General features: G+C 42.8%; 1 pseudogene across 1 annotated transcript in view; it reads left to right on the plus strand.

Moving 5' to 3' along the window:
- The first annotated feature begins 6,439 nt into the window (after nt 1-6,439).
- The window catches only part of LOC307029569 (putative nuclease HARBI1), a 32,879-nt pseudogene continuing 19,173 nt past the window's right edge, over nt 6,440-20,145 (plus strand). Inside the window, exon 1 of the transcript in view lies at nt 6,440-6,621. The product of the transcript in view is annotated as a putative nuclease HARBI1 (transcript). The remainder of the gene's footprint in view (nt 6,622-20,145) is intronic.

Raw genomic sequence — 20,145 nt, forward strand, 5'->3', positions numbered from 1 at the left:
TGCTGAAGCAGGCAGCTCCTCCTGACTGCCAAATGAAAGCTCAGCTTTTTTAGTTGCAATGCATCACTGAGCTCAAGCGAACTTTGACAAATTTGAGTCTGTGCACTTTTCATTGGATGCATGAGTTGTATCAATCAGTTTCACCGAAAAGGAACCTGTCATGATTTTGTTTTAAGAGCCAATCTGGAGTCAGTGAAGTCAACTTGCCTCACCTTACCTCAGCACTAAATACAAATATCTATAATCTCAGAAATAGAGAGTGGGGGTTGTGTGCAGTAAAACAGTTACAGTTGTGCTGATAATCTCAAGGGGATAGTTTGGTAGCTGGGGAAGGGGTTGCAGTTGGTTGGTAGGAGGATCACTTCAACCATGCTTCATTGTCAGCAGGCCCCACCCCCCTCACAGACCAGTCAATACACACAGATGACCGGGACTACTAACTACCTTTTAATTGTATGCAGAGCCTAAAACACACACAGCTGCTTGAATCATTCATGTATATTGATATCACTTTTTATTCTAGTGATTTTTGTTTGCAAGAGAAAGGGAATGGAAGATGTTCGTGGATGCACTTTTTTTTTCTCTGTTGCCCGCTCCTCATCTATCACTTAGGCTACAGGATATTAGCACAAGACACCCAAATGTCAGACAAGACTACTATGGGTCGGGTTGCTTTTTTGGTTATATAGCCGGGATGGTCAATGTCTTGGATAAAATTGACAATATCTACAACACCTATGACCTTTTGTATTTTCCATTGTGAGTGTGACAATGGTACAGGTACTTATTGGTAGGACTATTTTTATATTTTGGGAATTACACTGATTCGTTTTTTACAAATGGTTTGATGACAAGCTCTTTGCCCCAGGCTACAGTTTGTAAACCTGGATTAGCATAAAGATTAAAATATTCAATGGACAAAAGCTACATTTGTATGGATTCTCTTAGCAAACTGATATTGAGGTAATGTATGCTAAATGTTTACATTTGTTTGTTCAACAAAAAGGCAGAATTCATTTATCATGATTTTTTTTCTGGCAGGTTTATCCATTTTCCTCAATAGGAATGTCAGTGCTATCAAATGTTCTCTATCAAGGGCTGCTTTGGTCTTCACCTCACACAGGAAGTGTGTCCAATACTCACAGAGCTGCCATTGTTGAAACTACCGTGTGCAGATATCAAGAAAAATGTATTAAAAACTAAAGGAGAAATGGCTTCATAACAGAATAAGATTTCAGACCATTAGCAATAAAATCTGCTGTTCTTATGCTGTTTTCATCATTTATATATTGTAGATATCTCCTAAGTGAAATGCAAAATTAACATTTCCACAAAGAATGACTTTGGAAAATCAGTAAACAGCTTGATGATGATGATGACAAAGCAGGAGAACACACCACATTTACTTTGGTATATGATGCAAGATTTTGGGAGGGTTGACTTTATGGGACAATCAACAACTCTGTTCTAAACATGGGCTGTTCTGACCAATATTCACTTTTCTTCATAATCTATACAAAACAAAGTTTGCAAACCATTTTCCTCAGAGAGGGGAGTAAAAACTGATGAGGACAGGAAGAAAGGAAAGAAGCTTTATGAAGCTTTTATGGGATAGTGGGAATTATGCAAATTAGGCCCAGACTTTAAAAAACATTAACAAAGGGACGAGTTGTGAAAATTGCAAAAGTTCTTTATACCAGAAAAAAATATAGTCTGATGTATCCCCACAGCGTCGCTATTTCACTGCAGTGTTTTTTTTAAGAGTAACTCAACTGAAACTTTTTTTCTCTCTGGAGACTGAGGACATTGTGCTTCTTCCTGGGAGGAACAAGTGGTTGCCTTCACGAATGTCAATCATGTGTCTGCTGCTGTTTCGAAAAGGTCTTTACAGTAGCAAATAAAAAAAACAGCTATGCTACTGAAAGATGAGATTTTGTCATTTTACCTTTTAGGTGTTTGGTCAATACCAAGGGGTTTGACATTATAAAAGTAATACATTAGTTTCTGCGCAAAATATCATGACAATCTGTCCAATCGTTGTTGAGACTGGCGATGATAAGAAAAAGTCAGAGCATCAGTTGCATCATCTGTGACCCATGAATGTCTTTACAAAACGATTTACCAATCCATTTAGTAGATTTTACTGATTAAGTGACCTACTGGTGAAGCTACATGAGGATCACAGTCATTAGGATTTATCCTCTCAGCTCCATGGAGACATGTACCAACATTTCCTAGCCATCCAATAGTTGTTGAGACATTTCACCACAAAATATCCCTCAGAAAAGTGCCAGGAGTGCATTACCTCCCAAACAAAGAATAGTTAAATCTCACTTTAATGTCCCTTCTGGATCTTTTACAGACACGATGGCAGCGAAGATAAGATAAATAAAGAATCCCACCTTTAGTGGATTATAACATTTTGGTATTGAATTAATTTGCTGATGCTATGGTCTAAATCGGTGTCGGTTATTGTGCAATGACAAAGGCCAAACAGGGGCCTGGAACAGACCAGATAGGGAGGATTATTAGAGTGGCTGAATGCTATAAATGCATTTTCAACTGAAACAGATATTGATCACTTGTAGCCCTCCTGGCCGATTAATAGAAGTGAGGAATCATCAGTCAAAAACTGTGTTAAATTGTGAATTACCATTACATATTAGGCTGATGGGTCCAGGATTATGCAAGGCCATGTGGCAGATGTATACAAAATGACATGGAAATCTCTCAAATATTTTTTTATACATTTTAGTCTGGACAAACTGTTCAACTAAAATCGTTATTTATAGAGCCGCCTTGCCATTAGCTTGACTAAAATATGAATGTAAATACAGTCTGCAGAAACCACTTGCTTTATAAAATTATGCCTCGTCACTAGTAATTAAGCCTCTTTGCCTAATTCCCGATTGGCTAATTCCAGATTATCAGATCTGTGTCAAATGCTCCTCCACCTCATTATAAACATGAGGACACTGCAGCAGATTAGTCCTCGGCAAATATGTAATTATGCATCATCCACCGTGTTGAAATATAATTAGGCAGAGGCTGGGAGTTTTTTTTATGAATGTGTGTGTGTGCGTGTGTGTGTGTGTGTGTGTGTGTGTGTGTGTGTGTGTGTGTGTGTGTGTGTGTGTGTGTGTGTGTGTGTGTGTGTGTGTGTGTGAGTGTGTGTGTGTGTGTGTGTGTGTGTGTGTGTGAGAGTTATATAGACATAGAGATGGATGTGACCAATTGTAAGTGTGTTCTGTTAGTATCTATATGCACAATAACACTGGTGACTGAAAGAATCTCAGAACGGTGAACAAAGGCAAACATTAAAGATAAGAGGTGGGAGTGTGTTTGAAAAGGATGAAGCAGAACAGGTTGTGTATTCAGGGTTAAAGAACAACTTCCGATGCTATCAATACCAGAAAGGGTGTTCTTTCCCTGATTAGCTACAGTAATCCAAGGAGGGTAGGTCTAAATCTTCCTGTGTTGTGTGAACTAGATATTGCAGAGATAATATAAAGAAATATCTGCCTGTAGCAGATGAAACACAAGCACCGTCTCCAAAGATCAAGATCAATCGGAGCTTGTTAAAGATACTGGAATATTATTTTTCATTTGGTTTGTTGTGAAATTGCAGGCTTGTGGTAAAAAAAAAGGAGCAGGTGACAGGAAGGGAGAGGCTGGAGAGCAGAGAGTCTGCACAGTAACATCTGACTGCTCTAGTTGAGCAGAATGGAGAGGCCTCATTAAATTTTAATTGGAGCTTGATGCTGAGTGCATTGCCATCTACATCTTTCTTTCCCCTTTTTCTTTTACCAAATGTAAGTTTGTATTATATCGCCTCTACCCTTGTCAGATTAACAGCCATGTGATTAAATGAAAGGGTTATGGAGAAAACACAGACTTCACAGGTTCATTTTCACCATTAAGATTTGTAAAAGCTATTCAGAATCCCACAAGAATAATTTGTGTTTGTGGGATTTGTGGAAACTGTTCTCATGTGTTGATGCATTAGAATTAATGTTTATAGCATTGCACTAAATTACAAAACAAAGGGTTGAGTTGGCTTCAGATGTGAAACAAAATATCTCCGTAGCTCGGTTAACAAGTGATACACAACACCCAAACTCCTCATAAAAGGGTTTGGTTCCTGATAGGTATTTCAACATGAACAATATTCCAATTAAAGATAAATGTACAAGCACAATAAGCACCATGATTCCGGCAAACCAAATCACACTCCAGCATGAAGAATAAATCCTGAGTCACACCTCTCTTTACAGGTCGATGTGAGAAGAAACAACATGAGCAGGAAGCAGCCTTTCCAGCACGCAGGAGGAGATCAGTGTGTGTTTATCATCTCCCTGTCTTGGATGGCGTGTTGCATTACAAGGTATTGTCTCCAAACTGCCAGAATCAATTAATATGAATAATGAATGCCGACTGACGCTTTTGGTTCTGAGAGTTCATTTTGTTCCAGCTCTTATTGTTCTTGCACATGCAGAGCGGTTCAATTCTGCAGGAAGAGAGCTAATTGTTTTATGGATAAAGGAAAGAATGCTCACACCACAAAGTCACCCGCTGCCAAGCGTAACGATAGACAGGAACAATCCTTGCTGCTAAAGATGATCTTACATGGAAAAGAAGGTTACCTCATGTGGGCTGAGCCACTGAGTGAAATCAAAAGACATCACTGGGATACTCACCTCACAAAGACAACTTTACACTCTTCCCTCATATTAAATAGATCCGTAGGCACAAACCAGTGGCCCTTGAAAACCAGCAGACATTTAAAAAAGGAAGAATAAAATAAGCTTTATTCGTGAAGGCAATTTTAATACATCTCTTTGCATGCCCCCTCTGTTTATTACACCACACACATGCGTCAGTTGCAGTTTTGCCAATATTTCTTCATGAACCTAATGGGCACATAAACATGTTGGCCTAATGGTGGCACTAGATGAAAAGTCAAGGGATATTCCAAGTGATTAGGAGTAATCATCAGGGCCCAGGAGTTCAAAACGTTTAATCTCAATCAGATCCGATCAGATTTTGAAATCCCATTTTTTGTGATCCAGGATCAGACAAGTCGGCCAAATTTTGTCCCTGGAGTTCAAAGCAATTCAGGATAGGATCACCCTGATCCAGATTACGATTTTTCAAGATGACTTGATCCTGAATATCAGTGCTTTAATCCTACCGATCGCCATCTAGTGGACATGAAAAATAATACAAGGAAGACAAGAGACCACATTGCAGAGACATCTATAATGTTTAATTATATTTTTAAATACATAAAGGACATCAAATCATAATGAAATTGTAATCAAAAAAAATACTCCCACTAGGGTAACAACAATAAAACATTAATTCAAAGGCAGCTGGATCATCCAGGCGTGCTTTGAGGAGCTGAATTCTCAGTGAGGTTTCAGTTTGCTGAAGCCAGCACAGCTGTAAATGTTCTTCGGCCAGACGGATCTGCATCTCTGCCCTCTCCGTTTCACGGCTCAGCAGAGTCTCGTAGGCATCATCCCTCTGCTCTGTTTTTCTGGTGCGCTTGCATTTTCTCTTTAGAGGTGGCTCTTGCAGTGTGTCATCAGGCCTGGCTGAAGGTCCAGCTTCTGGATCCACATGGGTCAGGAGGACCTCATCTTCAATGGTGTGTGTCACATCGGGTGCATTGACGACCTGAAATGAAAGTTTATCAATATACTTTATACCCCTTAATAAGATGATCACAAGCATGCAAGTTCCTGGAAAATTGTAGTACTAGGATGCTATATAAGACATATAGCCATTGTAGTACTATGAAAATAACAATTATACAAGATAATAATTGTAGTTCTATAGGGACAAGGATAAAATCACACATACCTGCGACTCACCATCCAGTACAACGTTTGGTATTCCATGAAAAGTTTGTGACTGCTGACTACTAATGAAATGAAGTACCACATCTGTGTATTGTCCCGTTTTATATGGTTTGTTACCCATCTGTGGGTTTTTAGCCTGGCTGTGGTCTTTGGTAGCTTGCTGCTTCAAATTCTTCCACCTCAACCTCACTTGGTCCACCGTCCTCTTGTGTCCAGATCCTGTGGCATTCACATTGTCTGTAACTTCCATCCATATTCCGCTCTTTACTTTAGTCACTCCACCCTCTCTGTTAAAGCTTCCAACTATGGAGTCATAATTGTTCCTTACACCCTGCAGCAGCGCATGGGTCTCAGCAGATGTAAAATTAGGCCCCTTTTTGTCCATCGTTCCAACTCAATGGTTTGGTCAGGTCAGCAATTAGTTGTATACTGTAGGTCTGGCCTTGTTATTAATTACATAATTAACCACAGGCCCTAACCAATCTGGACATGCATTCCAGGTGTGTATTTGCAATTACTTGTTGTTCAGAGACTGATGTAGGCCTACTGACTGAAACAACAGTCAGAACACAGTCATGGCTGGAATTGTTCACATCTTCCATGCTGGAAGGAGAGGTTACAGCGAAAGGGTCCACACCGAGCGCTCCAAACCTCTCAAACAGTACACAACAGAAGAACTGTACAATCGTTTTCGATTTGGACTTGATGACATCAACTACATTGCTGATCTGGTCAGGCCACAACTCAGTGGCGAGCCGTGACTTTTATACCTAGGCCCTCTGACCCTCTGACCCTCCAATTACAAATGAATTAAGTCGGCACGGCGGCCCACATTGAAAATGACTTAGGCCTATCTTTGATGATCAAATCACTTAAAGAGCAACTTGCAGGTTTTTTTTTTTTACTACATTTATGCTTAACCTTGTCTGAAAATTACAATTAAAAATGTTAATGCAGGATTTGATATGTTTTACAAGACATAAGGGCAGGAATTCAGAGAAAAAGAGCCGTTTTGAGCTCTGCTACTAAAAACTGCTTTTTTTAACGTCAAACGCGTCATATTGCGTCACATGGGGGAGCAACTTTCTCGGACTCGTTCTCTGCCCAATCCGCGGTAGTAGTTTGTAGTTGGTTTGAGCGGTTGTGATTGGTAGTGAGCTGGTATTTTTTCGGTAATTTTACATTGCATTTCACCATTTGTAATCATGGTGAGCTTGTGTTTGTGCAGGTTGCACAAACTCGAGCCTGTCAGGACATCGAGTCCACGGGAAAAGGACCGGAGCAAGCGTTCGTTCCTGGGTGAGTTGTGCATCCACCAGCAGCTACTCTCACTTCACATAGGCCCTTTCTCATTTCTCCAACTCCCCTCCTCGACTCCCCTCCTCGACTCCTATCCTCGATACTTAGTCCCGCCCACAGGAGATGCGAGCCGAGAAGCCGAGGAGGAGAACCGAGGAGAGAGGAGGGGAAGCAGCAGGCTGTTAGAGAAATGAGAACTCCTCTCCTCTGCGCGGTCATATTAAAGCGATGTCCGTTAATTATGACGTGGCAACAGCTGCATCAGCTGTGAGTGTTTTGTTAGAGCGCTGTATTTTGTAATCTCTGTTAGATCAGCTGAACATTGTTCCCCCACATATTTATTTTTAATTCCATTTGCAACAAGTATGACACAAATGTATGAGTATTTTCGCATCTCTTCTGTATTGGGCAGCACTAAAACATTATTATAAAAAGTACCCAACAAATAAAGGGAGACATATGGCTACATGAGGCTTATGTATGTTTCATATATTCACACATGCACACATACAAACACATAAAAACAACCAATGACTGTCTATACACTATACTATAGGCCAAGGGTGGCCAACCAGTCAGAGGTTAAGAGCCACATTTTGTCTATATTACTGCAAAGAGCCACATCAAACACACAAGAGGTTTCTCAATACTCAAAGGCCCTGTCTCCGGTCGACTATTTTCATTTCCTCGCTCCTCGGTCCTCGGTCTCATCGGAAGTTGATTTGTCTGCGCCATCTTGAGTACCGTCCCATGGCTCTTATTTCTGCCGGAGGACCGAGGATTAAGGAGCGAGGAGCGATAATGGAGGAGCGATAATCGAGGAACCACCAGTCCATCCTCCGATTAAATCCTCAGATACTCGCCCCGCCCCCTTACTGTGTATCGCTCACTGATTGGACGATGCAGTGCATGCACTGATCTCATGCTTCTTGTTCTTGACATGAGAGCAGTACCCCAGCGGAGTGAAGAAAATAAATGAAACTCACGAGAGTCACTCCTCAGTTTAAACTGTGTTTTGTTTCAATTCATGTATCATTTAGTTACAAATATGTGATATATCTGAACAACAAAGTGGTCAAAAATCATTTTATTCATTTATTGGAAACATTTTCATGATCGCTTTTTCCGTTTTATATTTTCATTCACATTTCCATTCAGTCAGTCATTAAGTGATTAAAATGTTAATGTACTACATATCCACACAAACAAACAAAGTGTGCAATCCAATGAATGTTAATCTAACTGGGTTTTGATAGATAATATATATCTTTTTCTTCTCTCAATTATTTTATTTCTATTGTGCACTCAAATTAATTAATTAAACAAACTATTGTTCGTTTATACATTTTAAGAATGGCGTTTATCTTTTTTGAGAATGAGTTCTTATTTAATTTTATTTATTGGGGTCTGAATGCGGGAGTACGACCCCGGGAGAAAACCGGGAGAGGGCAGTGAAATCTTCGGGAGTCTCCCGCGAAAATCGGGAGGGTTGGCAAGTATGGTGGTACAGTGTGTTGGTGTGTGTTGTACAGTAGCGTGGCGTGGGGAAAAAATTAGGGGAAGCCAATAATACGACTGAACAAAACGTGCATTTACCTAACAGGTTCGTTTTCCACTGACCTTTTTTCGAGCTATTTTCCAAAATCCTATGGAGAAATCCCATTGCTATTTTATCGAGGGAAACCGAGCGCAGCTTACTTCCGCCTTTTGGGACGCGTCACTGCACCACTAAATTGATGCGATTTGATTGGATTGTGAGGCAAGGGAAGCCAGCCGCCTCTGGCTTCCCTTGGCATGGCCCTGACCAATCACAGGTTGGCAGGGGCATGACGTGAGCCTCATCTGATTGGTCAATCCGTCAATTTTTTTTCACCAAGGGAAGCAAATTTCGGCTGGCCTCCTCTCGCAACAGAGAGTGCAATCTACTGTTTCACCGTAACATCTAGAGGGGCGCTGTTTCACTCTTTGTAAAATACTCAATGAGAATGGGGGAGAGACGGGCCGGCAGCAACACACAACAAAGAATTTCCGAAACTAAACGAAGTGCTTTCATTTATTTATTAAAATTATAACTACAATCCGAAAAAACAGGGGAAGCCTGGCTTCCCTTGGCCTCCAGGAGAAAACGCCACTGGTGTTGTACAGTCTGTAGATGCGGCGGACAGACGGGTCTCAGTTGGTTTGGTGTCCTATGCTTACTTTTAATACTTTGGGGGGGGGGGGATATATCCAGTCTCTGATTGTGTTACGCTATTATGAGAGTGCTCTCACATTTGTTTGATTCTGAAATATTTGATATATATATATATTTATATAAATATATGTGTGTGTGTGTATATGTCCGCATCAGCCTGTTATTGTCTCATTATACCGCACTGTCAATGAATTAAAAGTAAATATATATAAGTTGTCGTGAACACATCTGTCCATCAGAGTGCTGCTGTGCCTCCTGTCATCATTAATGGACGTCTCTTTAAAATGACCGCTCATAGGAGAGGAGTTCTCATTTCTCTAACCGCCTGCTGCTTCCACTCCTCTCTCCTCGGTTCCCCTCCTCAGTCCTCCGCTCGCATCCCCTGTGGGCGGCACCAAGTCTCGAGGATAGCAGTCGAGGAGGGGAAATTTGAGTATTGAGAAACCTCTACAGTCACTGATACCGCTTGTTTCATGTTTTTTGTTTTCTGGAAACAATGGTTGCGTTCCGATAATCCAAAAATCAGCTCCTAAATTCTAACCAGTGGCGGCCGGCCCCCCCTCTTCCCACATGTTTGATTGTCATTAAAAATTAAAAATAAATAAAAAAATATATTTCCCAAAAATATATATTTTTTATTTTAATTTTAATTTTTAAAGAACAAGGTAAATATTATATAGTTGGTATCAGTAAAATGTATAATCTACAATAAAATCTCGTTTAAAATTGTTTTACGATGTCTAAAGTTACTGATAAGTCACATGTTTCCTGCCTGGCCGCAGCGTGTATCATTACCCTCTCTCGTCCGGGCGGTAGAAAGGAGCCCTCAGCCAGAGCAGCTGCAGCCAACAAGCTGACTGTTGCTATCTGTAAACTATGCCGCCGAAACATAATTTTAGCCAATCAGCGTCGTCAGATCTGATGCTCAAAGGGCGCCCTTTCAGCGCCCTGGCCTGTGTGTCTGTGAGTTGTTTAGACTCGTATCCAAGGTGACGCTACAGTAGGGGATGGCTGCGTCTGCAGGTGTAGACTCCGGTGCTAGTGGATCGCCGGAGCTGTATATTAACATTTGCATGCTTATTGTAGTTGTAAGGGCAATGCCTGTGGCACCATGGAGCATACTGTATGTGTGGGCTGGACCTGTATTTTACAGGAAAGGAGTGATCAGAGGGTCGAGTTGTCGATTCTTGTTCAGTTTTCATCTTCCTCACCCTCTCAGACTTTGAGTTGCACGCGCTGCTAAAGAGACGCGCTACCATGGAAACCAAACAGTGGTGTAGCTGCATTAAAGTCCGAGTGGAAACAGTCGTGAGTAAATCTGATTTTGTCAGAAATCGGGAGAAATGCGGGAGTGTCCCGCGAAAATCGGGAGGGTTGGCAAGTATGACTGACACACACATACACACACACACACACACACACACACACACACACGGTTTTGTCACCATTTCCATAGCCCCACCAAAAATATTTTCCACCAGCCGCCACTGGTTCTAACCTATCTCCTATTCCTTGACCTCTGAGTGAAACGTCACAGAGTTAAGGGATAGATAGTGGATAGGAGAATTCAAAAGGACTTAGGAGAAGAGACTGCGGTACTTTAGAGAATCCAAATGCACTTTCACTATCCGACGTGTTTATGATGCGCCAGCGGACGTCATTGTGTGCGTCTGCCGCTGTGGGGAAACTATGGCAACTACAGTTTTCTATAGCGGACTACAACATGGATGTTTAATAAGAACGAGGGACTACTGTAAACTCATCTAGAGACTCTGCACCGTGCTCTGATGCTGTTGCTTTATGCTTTATGAACGTGGACAACAGAAACATATTCTTCATTGTTGACAGAGTCACATGTAAAGCAATAAACTGGTCATGACGACAAGGTATTCTTTAGCCTTAACTGGCGTGGTTTATTTTCATATGTGCATTGCACCACTTGACCTGCTCTCCATGAGAGCTAGAGAGAGAGAGAGATAGAAGGGGAGGGAACAATCCCTTTTATCTGATATCTGACATCAGCTACAATAGCTGCGCCTCCTTACGCCTATAGCGCCCTCTTACTGTGGAACAGTTATAGTGCAGTTACATGCAGACATATTAATACTTACACTTAACACTCCCACTTATGAATGACGTGTATACTGTAAAACTTTTCCAAGAAAGATAACAATTCAAAACATCAAAAGAACATGGCAGTCAATATTACATAGTAGGCAATATTTTACACACCGAACATGACCCCTGCAAAAGAAAATTATTTCAGTTTGGAGACAAGCTTGGTCATAGCGTCTGCAACCATGTCATCTGTAGGACAGTAAACCAGTGTCATCTTTCCTTCTCTGATGACAGATCTAATGAAGATATATTTTATATCCACATGTTTACACCTCTGTCGGCACACAGGGTTTCTGGCAAGTGCAATGGTTCCCTGGTTGTCTTCATAAACAACAGTTTTCTTATATACATACAGTAGGTATCCATTCCTTCGAGCAGCTGTTCCAGATAAGTACATTCCTGTATTGTCAAGGCTAGAGCCATATATTCGGCTTCACAAGTTGATAGTGCCACTGTGGGCTGTTTCTTTGTTTTCCATGAAACCAGTGAGCTGTCTGTACCCATACTCACACAATACCCTGTGGTACTTCTTCTGTCTGTGGCGTCTGCCGCCCAATCTGCGTCACTATAGGCTTGAAGCCATAAGCCCTCGCTGCTCTTTCTGTAACAAAGCTGTTTATCTGCTGTACCTTTAAGATAACGGGAAACATGTTTTGCTGTAATCCAGTGCTCTTCTGTGGGATCAGCAAAATGCTGTGATAACTTACTCACTACAAAACATAGGTCAGGGGGCGAGTACATGTTGTCAAATAAATGAGGCTGCCTACAGCTTCTCTATACATTTTTACATCCGTCCATTTTTGTGCATCCTCATTGTATTCTAGCCTTTGATCACATGGTGTTTCCCTAGTTCTACACTCCTGCATGTCAAAACGATTCAGGATCTTTTCCACATATCTCTTCTGGGATATTTCTGCACAACTGGCAGACTGTTCGAAGTCCATGCCTAGAAAATGTTTTAACCTGCCCAGGTCCTTCATCTTGAATCTGGTGGAGAGCATACCTGCTCTAGGTTTCTAGTGTTGTCTGCTGCAATGATCAAATCATCCACCCAAATCACAATTATCACTTTCCCTGACTCTTTTGACTCCTTTGTGTAAACACAGGGGTATACTGGGTTCTGTATGAAGTGGTCTTCAATTAGACATGTATGAAGCATCTCATTCCAATTTCGCCCAGACTGTTTCAGGCCGTAAATGGACTTTTCTAGCTTGCATACTAGCTTCTCTCCTTTCTTCTCGTAACCTTCAGGTTGTTCCATATATATGTCCCTATCAATGGGTGCTTGCAGGTAGGCTGTCTTCAAATCCATCTGGTGTAAAATCAAGTCGTCTTCGGCTGCCTTCTGCATAACTACTCGTACACTGGTCAGATTAGCTGTAGGGGAGAATGTTTCACCGTAGTCTATTCCTTCCCTCTGACTGTAGCCTTTAGCTACAAACCTGGCCTTGTACCTGTCGTGCCCTTCAATACCCTCCTTGATTGAGTACACCCACTTGCCTCCCACTGTCTGTCTACCCTCGGGTAATTTTGTTAGAGTAAAAGTATGATTATCCTCCAGGGACCTCATCTCCTCATCCATCGCTCTCTCCCATTTTCCTGATTCAGGGGATATCATGGCCTCTTTAGAGGTCTGAGGTACACCACTCACTACTCTGTAGCAGTAATTTATGCTGTAAGTGTACTGTCATCCTCGTCACTTTCTCTCCGGGCATAGTCTTTCAGATACTTTGGGGGTTTATGTTCCCGGGGGGGATATCTCCCACTGCATGAGGCACGTGACGCCACCCTAGGGTGCTTCTCGCCATCATCCTCCGGTGGCTGTTGACCGTCTGTCTGCATGTCTGTGCTCAGTACACTAGGCTGTGTCGTCTCTCTTTCCTCACACCCTACTCTGGAGTCCAGCTCTGGCTCCTGTGTCTGTGTCTCATTCTCACATGTTGTCTTTGTGACAAACTTTACTAACCTGTTCTTTTGCACTTTCCCCTTACCGGGATAATAGACTAGAAAAGCGGGGCTGCCTTTGTCATGCCCTACAAAAAGTCCTTTCTCACACCTGGACTCGAGTTTTCCTCTGTCCTGTTGGTAAGCATAACACACTGACCCAAACTTGTGCATCCTGGCTAGATCACACCTTTTTCCTGTCAGTGCTGTATATGGGGTGGTGCCCGTGTGCTTGTTAAAACACCGATTTCTGGTGTAAGCTGCTTCTTGGACCGCATAATGCCATAGACTCTTAGGTAAGTTACCGTCTATTAGCTTACACCTAGCCATTTCGAAAAGAGTGCGCCCTTCCCTCTCAGCTATCCCGTTCTGGTGCGCGGAGTAAGGACAGGACGTTTCGTGTCTGATCTTGTTCCTTCTCAGCAGTGACTGAAACTCTCTATTTGTAAACTCTGTTCCGTTGTCGGATCTCAGGCATTTTACGCTGCCATACGGAGCTACATCTGCAAGGAATTTCTCTGTGGCCTGAAGTGCGTCACTCTTTGCTTTGAGAAAGTAAACAAACACTGCCCCTGTACACACATCTGTGAAAGACTGCATATATTTAAAGCCTATGGACTCATTAGTTACTGGACCGGCTAGATCTGTGTTAACTAGCTCAAGTGGTGTCTTTACTTTTTCTGTGGGACCTCTGTTCCTTGTTTGAGTGAACTTTCCCTTTATACACACATCACATTCTTTGTTAGGTCTATGCTTTTCACCGTTAATGTGCATGCCTACTGTTACCGCCTGCAGCTTCAGTATATCCTCGTAATTACAATGACCCATGATCTCATGCCATGTCTGAATATCATGACTGACATTACACACATCCTTTTCATTACATTCTGTTTGTAGATAATACATTCTCTTGTACACCTCAATGTTAAATCTCGTACCGTCAGGCTCAACAAGAACATCGTTACCTTCATTGAAGAACACCTTGGCACCATTTGCAGTAGCAGATTTGACAGAAAATAGTTCTTGGGGGAACGAGGGTATGTAGAGGGCGTTCTTCAACGTCACTGTACACCGGCGCCCCTCACTGTCTATGAGGCATACCTGTGCGTCTCCTCTCCCGTGCGCCAACCCGAAAGTGCGCTTCCCGTCTGCCAGCTCCATGCTGTGTCTCTCTGGCTCGAAGGTGCTGTCAAAGTTCTTGAATCGGTTCCTGTCGTTGATAATTGGGACGACGCACCTGTGTCCACGATCAGTCCCTTCCTTTTGGCCTGCTGCTGCTGCGCTGACCAGCTGGCGTATGCTGTCTGCGCCCCGAAGGTGAAGTCCTCTCTTCCAGCTGCTCTCCGGGCGTCGTCTCGACTCGCCTCACGTCCACCGCTGCCGCCATCTTGTCCACAGCCGCCATCTTGCACGCGCGCGTACCGAGCACTCTGTTCGCGCTTCTTTCTACACACTCTGTCTGCGTGTCCCAAAGTTTTACAGAAACTACACCAAACAGTTTTTGTACAATTATCTTTTCGGTGACCCTTTTCTCCACATCGCCAACACGCCATCTCCGTCGGGGGTCCGGCCTTTTTCTTTGGCGCTGCCCGGGCCTTCATTACCCTTTCTCCCGCCTCCTCGACGACCGGGTCTGAGTCTTCTGAGGCGTCGTAGTTCCGCAACTTGGCCTTGAACTCCCCCAGCGACATGTCTGCTGAACCGTGCGTCACCAACAGTGTGAACGGTTTAATATATCTCCGGTAGTCCCCTCATAACCATCGCCATCATTAATCCATCGCTCGGTGCTTCTCCTGCACTTTTGAGCGCTGTGATGATCTGCTCCGCCCTGATGACGTATTCAGTCACCGTCTCTGTGTTAGCTTTCTTCAGCGCGGTCAATGTTATATACAGGGATACAATCCGGGGCCTACCTCTGCCGATGTAGTGTTCTCTTAACACTTTTAGACTCTCTCGGCCTTTGTCCTTTGTGTCCCGGAATATCAGCCCTAAGCTCGTGTTGTCTAGGAGTGGTGCTAGCTCGAGGTATGCGTCGGCGTTCAGCTTAGTATCCATGGCTCGCGCGGCCTCCGTTATTTCTCCCGTGAGGCCCGTCAAAATTGTCTCTTTCAGCCCCACTCCGTGCATACAGCACAACATCCGCTCTTCCCAGAGCTCGTATTCTTCTGCCCTTCCGTCAAACGTGGGCCACTTGCTTCTGCCTCTGGTCACCATCTTTTGATTGTAGCTTAGCTTAGCTGCCCGTTAGCTTAGCTTTAGCGTCCCGCGGTTTTCCCGCCGCTAAACTAGCCTAAACTTTTCAGCTAACTAGCTATCGTTATTTCGCTCTTCCGTGATCTGGGCCCATAACCTGTTGACAGAGTCACATGTATAGCAATCAACTGGTCATGACGACGAGATATTCTTTAGCCTTAACTGGCGTGGTTTATTTTCATATGTGCATTGCACCACTTGACCTGCTCTCCATGAGAGCTAGAGAGAGAGAGAGATAGAAGGGGAGGGAACAATCCCTTATATCTGATATCTGACATCAGCTACAATAGCTGCGCCTCCTTATGCCTATAGCGCCCTCTTACTGCGGAACAGTTATACTGCAGTTACATGCAGACATATTAATACTTACACTTAACATTCATGACCAAAGTTGTAATTGAAATAAAAAAGGAAAGTGAAATTTATGCTCGTCACCCTCTCCCTCCGGTCCACATTAATACAAATGATCCCAATACGTATGATTGTATGAAAATATCTTAAAATCAATACAAATGTATTTATTATAAACGTTAGTCCTTAACACTTATCACTGTGTACATCACCATTCAAACATCTTTTAAAAGTTGAACAAACACCACACAGCTCAGTGAAATTTTGATTTTATTTGATCATTTCAGTAAAAACTAACGTTCATATTTCTCTTTTTGATTATAATACTGATGAACGTTCAAAACAAAGCACTTTGGCAACTTACCACATACGTTTTAAAATGCTTAATAAGCACCGTATAACTTTCATGATATAACTTCTCCGTCATAATCGTTTGTTTCCGTGAACGGCCGACTGTTGTGTGACGCAAATGCTGCGGCTGCAAGGCATTGTGGGGCAGCATTTTCTCCTCTCCTTTCGGTAAGGGAGGTCCAGTGTTTCCTAAGCTAAAGGAGGTTATAAAGGAAGTTTGAAACCTCCTTTCCTTTCATTTGGAGAATTGGAACGGCACTTAAAATGGCTGCCACTGACGTACTTCCGGGTCATTTCACTTGGTTAGGAAGGTTCCTAAGCTAAATGGACTATTGGAACGCAACCATGATTTCAACCACGTCACTGATGCATTTTTGTGGCATTGGGATATATATTTTTTAAATCCTCTGGAGCAGAAAGAGGAGCTGTGGATTATTGTTATTGATTAATGCATCAGTGTTTCTTAGGGTCAAAAACACTAAACTTACAATTTAAAATGAAAGCGTTTAGTTTATTTAATAATAGAGCACATGTTCAATGTGAAAAGTGACAGTAGTTATAGATTATTTGCAATTTGGTGCTATATATACATTTAAAAAAAAATTATATATATATATTTTTTAAACACCTTGAATTTCAGGGGGGGGGGCGGGACTCCGTTGGCGGAGCGCAGCGCCCCTCCAAGACAATGGTAGGGGAAACACTGGATAGTGTTTAATTAACGTTAGGTTTTCCCCCCCTCAAAGGTGATCACTGCATTGCAGGTATTATTGTGATTGGCTCTTGGGCCACATCAAAATTAGACGCGCTGTCATCCTCTCATACTGACACCTGACACCACACATACACACGTAGAGCCGGGACGAAAGTAACACCGGACGAAAGTAACACCGGACGAAAGTAACGGAGCAATTTCATCCGAGCCCAAACAACTTTGACCGGCCAAATTACGTCAGAATTATCAGCATTCAATACTTAACAGAACTACTACAGGTTTAACTGTCAGAGGAGTCAGTGTCTCTCCCCCAAACTCACACATATAAAATTCGATATGAACTGAAGAGCCCCATGAAACTAGGCAAAGAGCCGCATGCGGCTCGAGAGCCGCGGGTTGGCCACCCCTGCTATAGGCTATGTTAACCTTTTTTAAACTAGTAGGCTAAATGACATGATAAATCATCAACTCACACCTCTTTCACAAAACACCTGCAACGAATTTCTAATCCAAGTAATTAACGAATCATGAGGGACCTGACAGGCTAAGGTTCAGGCACACCTGTGATTTAAATCTCAACAACAAAAAACGTATTCAGTGACCACATGAATCAAATTGAGTCATGAAACCCGCTTTAGCATGTGCCTTACGGCAGTGGCAAAAACTTCTGACCAACAACAGGAATCAGGAGAGACGCAGATCCCAGCGCTGGAAAGCGAGAATGCGCAAAGCCATCCTGCTTCATCTTGAGGTATTTGAGTGTTCGATTACAATTGTTTTAAATAGTTGAAAAATAGCTGGCTTTTTTCATTGGAATACAACAATGGATTAATTTGTTATGACAGAATATGTATGTGCAGTTTAGTTTAATGGATAAAGGTATTGACCTGTACATTTTATTTTTCCTGCAGGTTCAACACCCACACTCATACAAAAGTTTGAACAGCAGTGTCCCGGTGCTGGAGCTGTACTTCGGAGATGGGTGCCTGCTGAAGGACTTCAGGATGAGCCGAGACTCCCTGGAGGCCTTGATGCGGTGTTTGGGGCCTGAGATGAGACAGGCCTGGGGACACCACATGACTGTATTGACAACTTTGTACTGGCTGGCACACGGTTTGTCATACAGTGTGGTGTCCCGGGCCTTTCAGGTACCCCTCTCCACGGTCCACAGACTGGTCCACCAGGGAGTGGAGGACATCGCTGCTCTCAGGCAGTCTGTGATCAGGCTGCTTGCTGGTCCAGAGCTGGAGGAGGTCGGGCAGGGCTTCCAGCAGTTGGCCGATAGCCCGGCTTTTAGTTCATGTGTGGGTGCCATTGATGGGTGCCACATTAGAATAAAGACCCCACCCGGACCCAGTGGCCAGGATTACATAAATCGGAAGCTCTTTCCTTCCATACAGCTGCAGGCTGTATGTGATAGGAAGGGTAAATTCCTACAAACATTCGTAGGATTTCCGGGCTCAGTGCACGACACCCGTGTCCTAAAAAACAGTACCTTATACAAAGAGGCTCTGTACCCTCCACCAGGGTACTTTATTGTGGGAGATGGTGGCTATCCGTGCATTGTACACCCCATAACGGTCGTAACCCCGTATCGGGAGCCACTACAGGGGAGGGTACAGAGCCGCTTCAACGGCTGCCATGCCAAAGCGCGCAGCATCATTGAGCGCGCTTTTGGGATACTGAAGGGGCGATGGAGGTGCCTCCTGTCGAAGGCCTTGGAGGTTAACCACACCTTTGTCCCTGCTGTGGTAACTGCCTGCTGTGTACTGCACAATCTCAGCATTACTGCGGACATGACTGAACTGTTGGAGGAGGAGGAGGAGGAGGAGGAGGAGGAGGAGGAGGAGGAGCAGCAGCAGCAGGGGGTAGAGAGGTCTCCACATCGTCCTGTGAAGGGGGAGCGAGATGGACAGGGCCGGAGAGACAGACTGGCAGACCAAATCTCGGCTCCTGACCACAACCCGGTCTAGCTGAACGACCAAGATTATTATTGAGAGGATTTTTATTTATGGCCAGTTTTTTTGTTACCCGTTTGTTTTCTTCACCGATGAAAAATGTATTTACTGGCCAGATGCATTACTCAGTTCTTTTGTTCGTCCATTTATATGCCTTATTTCCAATTTCACCTTGCTCAAGTTTATTTAGGGCAAAGGACTTTACAGACCCATATCTTTATTACAAATTGTATGTGAAATAGGCCATCACACAATCTCTTAAGAAAGTGTTATGTTTAGTGTTGAAATTGAGTCAGGTTCAGTTATAAAATATTGTTATGCTTTGACTGAACTTGAAAAGAAAGAAGAGACATGTGTTAGCAATTTTACTTATGTAGGGTTTGAGCTACATGCAGTAACTTGCCTCAATGTTAATGTATATATTATTTATAATAAAACATCTCTGATATTGCATTTGGATACTTTACACACGGTTGGTTTATGTGCAGAATTATTTGAGGTGGAGATTTAAAAAGCGGAAATCAGTGGCCATGACTTTCTGTATGACTATACAGTTATGCCTTGGGTTGCAAAAATACTTTAAAAACGTTGGCTTCTCAGTCAGGTCACAATCATAAAATGTATATTCAGCTTTGTATAAAATAAATATCTCCTTGTATCTTCAGTAAACATGTGTGTTTCTGTATGTCTAATTGTAAAGAAGGCTTCATGCTTGATGTAACCCTTGTATACTTTATTATTTTTCTAAAGAAAATTGATAATTTATTTTCTCTAACTCACTCAATGGCCTTGGCTCTGCATGTCTCCCTTGAAAAAGAGATTAATGATCTCAATGGGATTTCACCTGGATAAATAAAGGATTTTAATTGAATTTTCTCTGAAGAACAGATATCAGAACCACTGGCGGCACATATCAGACCCGGGCCGGGGGGCGGGGCCATATGACCGGGCCCTTTAAACCCAATAAAGCTTGACAAAAATATCGGGAGTCCGGGGTGGTAATCTGACGCTCGTGCGTAAAAAGTCGCTCAATAAGTAAGATTACAATTTAAAACAATGTTTGAAAGAAAAGTAACTAAAGAAAAGGTGTAATATTTA

The sequence above is a fragment of the Notothenia rossii genome, assembly GCF_949606895.1.
Source record: "Notothenia rossii genome assembly, chromosome: 2".
In the NCBI taxonomy this organism is placed as follows: domain Eukaryota; kingdom Metazoa; phylum Chordata; class Actinopteri; order Perciformes; family Nototheniidae; genus Notothenia; species Notothenia rossii.